Consider the following 9,769-nt stretch of genomic DNA (forward strand, 5'->3'; position numbering starts at 1 on the left):
CACTAATACTTGCTGCTATTACATGCAGGACACTAATACTGGCTGCTATTTCATGCAGGACACTAATACTGGCTGCTATTACATGCAGCAGTGCCGTAACTAGACATTTTAGTGCCCTGGGCGAGACAGGGCACCGGCGCCCCCCATCTAAGTGGGCGTGACATTTGCCGAGTGGGTGTGGCCAGCTTAATGTGGGGGTGTAGTTGGCACTTTACTGAAAAAATTCTGTTACACATATTTGCAAATGCATGAAAAGCTAAATGCATGTATATACATTTATATCTATATAGATATATGGCACTGGTTCTATATTAAAGTACAAACCAAATTATTGATATTAGAAGACAGATGGAAAATCAAAGGACATTGTCTCATGAGAGATCTTAATCAAAAAGGTACTGACAGAAGCAAAAACAGGATATTTTATAGGGGAGAATACATGATTTTTATAGAGGTGGAAATCAACTTTTCCTTTCACCAAAACAATCTGAATCATATTGGATGTATATAATCTGCTAAATTCTACATTTACTATCAGTAGCAAGCATTAGAGACAAATCCTCTATAAGAAAGTCAGTGCAACTTCATATTTTGCTCACTAAATCCTGTCTGGAGGGGAGATCCCAGGCACATACAGCTCCCTCCACTACCCTCCGTTTCCTATCACTGTAATATCTGTAACAAAGATCTACAAAAGTCACAACCTTACCGTGCGGGATATACAGGGGACACTTTGGTAAGTTGTGTATCCGGGAATTGTGAGTAAGTTGTGTATCCGGTAGGTTACAATTCATTCAGGGCATCAGAAGCAGTGGAACGCATGTGCGTTCCACCGAAAACAGGAAGTTCGGCATTTGGAACGCAAATGCGTTCCAAATGCCGAACTTCCTGCTTACGGTGGAACGCACATGCGTTCCACTGAACTGCTTCTGATGCCCTGAATGAATTGTTGCTTAAATTAGAGCGTGGTTTCTTCTGGGCACAGAGGCAGGTAACGGGCGGCTGCGCCCCCTTGGGCTTGCGCCCTGGGCGGTCGCACCGCCCGCACCGCCGTCGTTACGGCTCTGACATGCAGGACACTAATACTGGCTGCTATTACATGCAGGACACTAATACTGGCTGCTATTACATGCAGGACACTAATACTGTCTGCTATTACATGCAGGACACTAATACTGTCTGCTATTACATGCAGGACACTAATACTGGCTGCTATTACATGCAGGACACTAATACTGGCTGCTATTATATGCAAGACACCAATACCGGCTGCTTTTGCATGCAGGACACTAATACTGGACAGCTTTATTTTTACATTTCAATTTAGAGTTGTGCTAGGACATGCCCCCTCCCAACTAGAAATCGATCAGCACATTTAAAATTTGCTCCCCCCATGCAGCACAACATGATTTTGCCAGGGTGCACAATTGCACTTAATGTGAAACACACTTCTGCTTCTAGAATGGGTTTCCCCAACAGGATGTCTTTTCCTGATATATTATCATACTGTTCCCTGCAGCACCGGTGCTAGGGTTCACGGCGCCCTAGGCAAAATTTCGCCGCCCCCGGGGCGGGGTGCCGCCGCTGCAACCCTCTCCTGAGCCGCTGACTAGATTAGAAAATCTAGTCAGCGGCGCCCTGCAGGTCCCGGCGCCCTAGGCAACTGCCTAAGGTTGCCTAATGGGAGTGCCGGGCCTGGTTCCCTGTACATATACATAGCATTACTATCATACAGCGTTGAGGCCATGGATTTGATTCCAAACAGTTCCTTTTCTGTGTGGAGTTTGCAGTGTCTTTTTTGTTTTGCTTTGTACCTCATAAAAAAATAATATGTACTTACCAAATCAAATCTTTTTTAAAATAAATCTTTCAAATTAATTCAAATCTTTGTTTTTTAAATTAAATCCATCCAGTGAAAGGCCAAAAACACGCTCCCTGTGTCAAACTTCTGCCCAGCGTACAGCAACGGGAGGTCCAATGTGGACCTCAACTCCCCTAGTATGTTTTCTGGGATCCAATATTACCACTCTGTGAAGTTTTCATACAAATCCATTCAGTGGAAGTTCCAGAACAGGCTCCCCGGGTCAAAGTTCTGCCCAACGTACAGCGACAGGAGGTCTGACCGGGACCCTATCCCCCCTAAAACCAACTGGACCACCTCGCATTGGTTTCATCCCAACCAATGCAAGGGTGTCCGAATGCATAACCGGAGAAACAAACAGACCAATGAATTCTATATATAAGATGTCTGATCTTCCTCTCCTCTCACCTATGCAAAATCCTATAACTTGCAAAGCAACTATGCAAAAGTGTTTGACACCACCACCTTCTGGCCACAAGCTGCAAAACAGCATCTGTTATAAAGTGTATTCTTGTAATATACCAATGTTTATAGATTACTTATGTCAGGTATGAAATTTTTCTGCATGGCAAAAAATCCTAATGTCAGAATCACATGTCACAATATAAAGGTTTTCAAATGTCAGGTTCATTAAACACTTCATAACCAGTGAGTTTTTCCTTTATCCCCTTCATGAATAAATACATATTTTAAAGTTTTGGGTGTGCCAGTTTAGGCAGAAATAACTGTTTTTTGTTTTGTTTAAGCAAATGTTATGTTGTTTTTCTTAGGAAATATATGGATTTTTTTGTGGGGCATTAGGAAAATATTTTTGATTCCTTTTAAATAACAAATTTACTGAAAATGTGTTTCCCAATCTGTTATTGTAACTTCTACACAATTAGCACAAGCCCATTAACTTACCTAAAATATAATTGGCTGGGCTTTTCTGAGAAAAACAATATCAAATATGTGTAGTTGAGTTAAAACTGGAAGTTAATTATTATTATTTTTTTTTTAAACTTTTTATTTATAACAGCAGATATGTATAAAGCACAACAGAACATGTCATACATAGGGGGGTATTCAATTGTTTCTTTTAACGCGCTAAACCCAAAAAAAACGAGCGCTCTAAAAATATTACCGTTAATACGGTAATTACTCGCTAAATTTCATCTCGCAGCTCCCTGAGCAGCGAGCTGAAATTCAGCCCGCTGGCAGCTAGTAAGTACCGTATTAACTGTTTACGCGCGCAAAATTACCGTATAATATGAAGTTTTTTTCGAGCGCTCGTTTTTTTTTGTTTTAGCGCGTTAAAAGAAACAATTGAATACCCCCCTTAGTGTCCAAGTACTCGGATTACAAAATACAAATTTTACAGGTAAGAAAAGTAAAAAACTTATAGGAATAACATAAAAGATATGCGAATACTTTTCACATCTAAGTACAAACCGAGATGGAATTAGTTACAGATCTACAAAGTGAATGTTGAGATAGGAAATTAAACCTAATTCTAATTGTACGTCATGCACCATTGGACATATCCAGCAAATATAACAAGCTGTCATGAGTTTTTATTTTTTTTGGGGAGGTACGGGGGGAAGGCAGGACAGGGAGGGAACAGAGGGGTATATGTGATCAGAGGGAAGTTAATTATTTTTATATTTAACTTGTGGAGATGCTGATTTGTTTGATAGGTTTACTGAAGGATTTATTGTTAATCAGATTTAATAGTTCTGTAACTTTTTCTGAAGATAGTCCTTGTCTTTTTTGAATGCTATGTGCTGTGAGTGTGGTGATAGGTCGCTAATGCGTTCCTGACACCTTCTCTGAATCCACAAGCTGTCATCTATAATCAATGCCAGTGTATTACATTCCCAAAGGAAAACGTAGGACAAATTAGGACAGACCCTAATCTGCCGAAAACCCCCACCAGATGCCTCTCATTTGTAAGAAGCCTTTCATAAAGAAATTGGAAATGTCCAGTGAATATATGAACTGTTTGCATATATGAGGGTGGCACAGAGATTACCACTGCTACCCCGTAGCCCTGGAGCCACATATCTGTATCTAGTAGTCAGAAATACACATGTTAAACTACCCATCACATGACTTGATTGTCCTATTGTTTTTTTTATTAACCCCCTAATATGATTTACATGTCTTATAACAGCCGGTAATCTGGTGTGGCCTTTGCTAAAACAGAAGAGGGGTCCGATACAGCGTGTGGGTTGGATAAAAGAAGGTGAGAGAGGTGTCAGGAAAGAGTGAAGCAGATTTTGGTGGGTTTTCAAGGAGCCTTTAAAACTTTGAAAGTGTGAGGATCCACTGCAATACCTGCTACAGACAACAGGTGGCAGTTCTCCATCAACACTGACAACTGCACATTCCTTTTCACTTACTGCACTTTGCTAATGGTCAAGTCAATAAGAACTAAGAGACCTCATCTGTATGCTGCATTTATAGGATCCCGGTTCCTGCGACCTGCACTAGCGAAGTTGGAAATTCGTTTCTCAAATTGTGCTTCAGGAGTTATTTGTTTTGTTTGTTAATCATATGGACCTTCTGCAGCATGCAACCATGGTCAAGCACAAGGAAAATTCTAACCAACTCTCAGCAAACAACATAAATTGATGTGGTTTGTTGCCAACACACAAAAGTGTGCACTTCATATATAAGGGTCTATGTCAGGCATGTCAAACTCAAAACCTCAAAAGGGCCAAATAAGCAAAGTCTAAGATTGTGTGGGCAGCAAGAAAAAATAAAAGTCTCATATGCAATTTTGTATGGATTATTATAAAGAAATAACAAAAATAAAGAGGTGGAGAGGGTCGCAGAATGCTGCTGCATATGATAATTATGTTTTTAATTTAATTTTATTTAACTTTTATTTCTGGGCCAAAAAATATGCGTCTGGTCTATGTACTAAGACAAATATGTAGGAAATATTTGGGTATTTTTCTGCACCCCCACTATTTCCTCCATAATTTCCTGCTGTGTATTACACGGAGCACTTTGTCTGTTACATATTCAAATCTTTCGCCGTAATGCAATTTCAAATGTTGCCTTTATGTAGCATGGCAAGTTCAAAGTTTTATCTTGTCAAATGTTTATTTTTTTCATTTATGCAAGTAAAGGAAGAAAGGCAGCCTAAAATGACAGAACATTTCACCTTCCCCTTTAAACAACGGCTTGGACAGCAGGGGCGCACGCAGGATTGTCAGGGGGGGGTTTCCCCCCTGACCCCCAAAAAAACACGAGAGAGAGCTGCTGCGCATGCGCCCGCTCATGTGCAGCAGCTCCGTTTCGGCAGCGCTGTCCTATACAGCAGCCGTGGCGCTGTCAAAGAAGCATCCGCGACGGTGCTGTATACAATACAGCTTCGCCGCGGACGCTTCTTTGACAGCGCCGCGGCTGCTGTATAGGACAGTGCCGCTATGGTGGCCACTTAGTTAGCGCAGGGAGGGGGGGTGTTTGGCTGCCCAGGCTAGTCCCATAGTGGGCTACCTCGGGCCGGGTCACTACATTTGTTTCCCTTTAAAATGTTCCTAATAGGCTACGGGGTCGCATCTTGACCCCTGGGCTAAAATTTGCCAGCTCTACCCTGGGCTTGGTCTTGCTTTGGGCTTTTCTGGGAAGTGGTTGGGCTTGTTTTAGAATTCACAGTTGTTTATTTTAGAGTTGGCAATGCTGACTTCATGTAGGAAATGCTGTTGTGACCAGCAGGTCTCCTCAATGGCTTGCAAATTTCTGAATTTCTTTTAAATTATTTGACAATGTGTTTATATATTTTTGAAGTCCTTGTTTCCCTTTAAAAAAACAAAAAAACATGCGAAGTTTCCATTTATGGTGGGATATCAGTTCCATATTGAAAAACTCTAATTTACAAGTTGACCCAATATGAAAAGTTAGCTTGTAACATTGACATACATGGTAGGTAATATAATTAAAACAAAGATACTTAAGACTATGTTTAAAATATATTCTCATTGATTTTCATATTTACTCAGATTTGTCAGTACAATTACACAGATAACCCGGAAAAAGTTCAGTGTGGTTCTTAAATACTATGATAGAACAAAATCTTGCCTGTACATTCATCACAGAGCAAAGCAAAAATATTTAAATATTTACTATATCATTTTTCAAGCTCTGTTAAACTGAATAACATTGATCCTAGTTCACTTCCTCCTCTATGAATTGAAAGCATTATATATTGAGAACTTCATCCAAAGGACTACATCGAGAATCTAGTGTCCAATGCAAACTTAATAGGGTGTTACTCAGATTTTAACATTTCTCTAGACTTATTTCAGTTACGTTGACTTTAGATGATCTTTCACTAACCGCATATTGTTAGTGGCTGAGCGGCGAGATGGTTAATAGAGAATTGTGCATCCCATTAGTTAAAGATAACCCGATGCCAGACATGATTCACAATCCTGCAAATTCCCACATTATAGACTGACACTAAAGTTGAAACATGAACGAAAATCATTAGCTGAGGTTTAGATGACTTCCAGCTGTGTTTAAGCAGTAGGTCAAACAATCAGGAATTGGGCCTCTTTAGAACTGACAGGCTGCAGAAATCCTGCTTACATAAATTGACCTCTCGGACAAACTTTATATCCTGCTTATACAACTTAACCTGTTGACCAAATATTATTCTATTATGGCTTTCTTCTATCTGGCCATAACTATTTATTCTGGGTCATACAGGACACATAAGCTGTAATGAATAACCTCAAATATGTTGTTTCTTCTCAGTCTCTCTGTTATTTTTGGAAACATCTATGTCTATATTAAATTATGCAGACAGGGAAAAATATGTTTGTTCCATTGTGCTGCATTGTGGAATGTTTAGTGTATTTTTCTAGTTTAAAAGGTAAGTGTACAGGGAAAAGAACATTTTAGGCCAGGCCGCTGCTGATAGTAGTCTGTGATTTGGCGCATGTGACCAGAGGGCACTATCGCATGTGACTTTTCTTGCTTTCAGTAACTAAGGGGTTGGTAACTTTACTGTTTCTCAAATGAAGCGATCACAACGTTAATTTTATGATTAATGTCATACTTGCCAACTTTTCCTCATTGGCTTCAGGGAGATCCCAGGGAGGTGGGTGTGTAGGGGTCGGGCTTGATGAATCGCATCATTTTGGGGCTAAGATGACGCAATATTTGCGTCATTAAGCCCTGCCCCCCCACCACTTATCTATTGCAGGGGCGAGAACCGGGAGGTTGCCCTGCTCTCTTGGGACCCCGGGAGGTCTCCCAGAAATGCGGGAGTCTCCCAGACATTCCGGGAGAGTAGGCAACTATGCGTTAAAGAAAAGCAGCTAATGAATCTCTAGAGACTGAAGTGTCTTTTACATTTCTGTCTCCATTACTGAAGTTATGTTGTCTTACCTGTCAGTCTTTTATTAAATCTTGGTCTCCATGAAAATGGCCACCTCCATAGGCATCAATACATGGACATAGGACACAATTTCTGAACAGTGTCATCATGCCACAGATGGTGAAGCCAACCATGTCTTGTACTGGCTCAGCATCAGGGAGAATGCCAGACTCTTCAGGGGGTGAGGGAGATCACCCCTATTTCAGGGAGTCTCCCTGACATTCAGGTTGAGTTGGTAAGTATGATTAATGTATGATGAATAATCGCACACTAATAGGCTGCATTAACCTTAGGTATATCAACTGACAGCCCACTTCAGTGAATGTCAACTGTTTCTACCTCCCATACTATCGGAATGAGTACACTATTGGAACTATGTTGGGATCTAAAAGGATAGAGCTGTACTTCTATAAACTAAATTAGCCTGATCTTTTACTGTTGCTAACTCACAGATTGAATAAGTAGCTAATCAATTATAAACAACAGTATAGATACATCTTTTCATACTGATGCTTGTTAACAAAAGCATAATAAATGTAACAGATTCCTAGAATATTATAATGGTATAATATTATGATGGTATAATATTATAATGGCATAATATTATACTATTATTATAATAATAATAATATTATTCCACAAGGAATCTTTCAGTCAATAATCTGCTAAATTCAATATTAGAGAAATGTATTTAACTGAATTGTATCTAAAGGCAGAAATAACAGTCTCAAGACAATAATTAGTTTAGCAGATATCCCTATACCCAAACGAACATGAATTATTTGTTTGGTACTTTTAAATAATCATATGAGATAATTGATTAACTTCAACACACTAATAATTGTATTGATTCCGAGTACAAATCAGTCAAGGAATCCTTTTTGTTGTTTACATAGAACTTTGCAAGTATTCATTATTTTTCTTTACTTTTTTCACTTACACTTCTATCTGGTTTTAATTTTAAATTATATTTCGCCGAACATAATTTATGTGTATACTAATTTTAATAATTACTAATAAAGATTACATTTTTATCTATGCACATTAAGAATAGAGGAGTGCCCCCAATTTATGATAATCTATTTTTTCTTTTACAATTTATCCATTGTTTCCATTCTCTAGGGGCAACACCCCATGCTCATTGATGAATAATTATGGATGAACATTATATAATCCAATATGATAAGTGATTAAAATACGATTCATTTTGAGTGGTCTATTCACTATACCATGCTACTCCTTATAATAACGATGAGTAATCTGTGCGGAAATTCTATTTCCTCTTTCCCTTTTCCTCTTATACAGTAGCAATATGTATGTAACTGGCAGTTAAAAATAGCTGTAACTATTCTTCTAATGGAGAATGTCACATGCATGCTCTCGATAATGGTAACGTATACATACTTGCCAACAAAATAACAGGACAGGCCTCTTATCCACCCATGCCACAATATCAATTTAGGCAGCATGGTGATTAGCAAGTCTGCCTCACAGTGCTGCGGTCATGAGTTCAATTCCCGACCATGGCCTTATCTGTGTGGAGTTTGTATGTTCTCCCTGTGTTTGCGTGGGTTTCCTCTGGGTGCTCCGGTTTCCTCCTACAATCCAAAAACACACTAGTAGGTTAATTGGCTGCTATAAAAATTTACCCTAGTCTGTGTGTCAGGAAATTTAGACTGTAAGCTCCAATGATGTGAATTCTCTGTTCAGCGCTGTGAAATCAGTGGCGCTATATATATATAAATGATGATGTTTAGGCTGCCCCCTTTGAATGTGATTGCACAGTGTTATTCCCTCTTAGCCTGCCACTCAAGCTACAGAAATGATCATACCAAAAAAGAGTCCATTCACTGTCTGTTCTGATTCAGTAATCTTTCCATTCTTTTTTGTTTTCACTTTTTGTGTTCACTTTGCTTTTTGGGTTGAAACTTATATATAAATAGAGATGGTCAAAACCGTGTTGGAATGTCATTCAAATCGAGTTTCAAGCTGGAAAACTCAAATTACTGAGATGTAAATTTCCATTGACGGAGTCTTTGAGCTCACCATTGGGCAGAGCTGCCATCTAGGAGGTTTAGTGAAAGCTGCTTAGGGAGCTTGAGAGATTGGTGGTGGCCCTGGAGCTCCCAAGGTTTTCGCTGTTTGTCCTATCCTAGGTGAAGCGCCATCAGAAGTTATTATTAACATCTAGCAGATAGACCCAGTGCTCTGATTTGTTATTTGTGGCTGAACAAATTGTGGTGGGAATAATCTGGTAAACGGAACTGGCATCTCCCAGGGGTTGTTCCCCATAACAACTAACCCAAACCACAATCATACTGAGTCGGGGGCCAAAAATTGGGAATGTTGATGGATACACCTAACAAATTAAAATCCATTTACATATTTCAGTTCAGATAAGTACAATTGTTATTTATTTTCCCATTACCACCACACATCGTAGAAGCTGCCAGTCAGTAAAAGCTAAGACTGTAGAATTGATGTAAATATAAATTACTCACTTATCATTGTCAATGGTATTTATGGATGTCTTGTAC

General features: G+C 39.3%; 1 protein-coding gene across 1 annotated transcript in view; it reads right to left on the reverse strand.

Annotated features, from left to right (window-relative positions):
- The window catches only part of IFI35 (interferon induced protein 35), a 721,240-nt gene that overhangs the window by 274,916 nt on the left and 436,555 nt on the right, over positions 1-9,769 (reverse strand). The gene's annotated exons all lie outside the window — the stretch shown is intronic.

This window comes from Mixophyes fleayi, chromosome 6 (genome assembly GCF_038048845.1).
Source record: "Mixophyes fleayi isolate aMixFle1 chromosome 6, aMixFle1.hap1, whole genome shotgun sequence".
Taxonomy (NCBI): Eukaryota; Metazoa; Chordata; class Amphibia; order Anura; family Limnodynastidae; genus Mixophyes; species Mixophyes fleayi.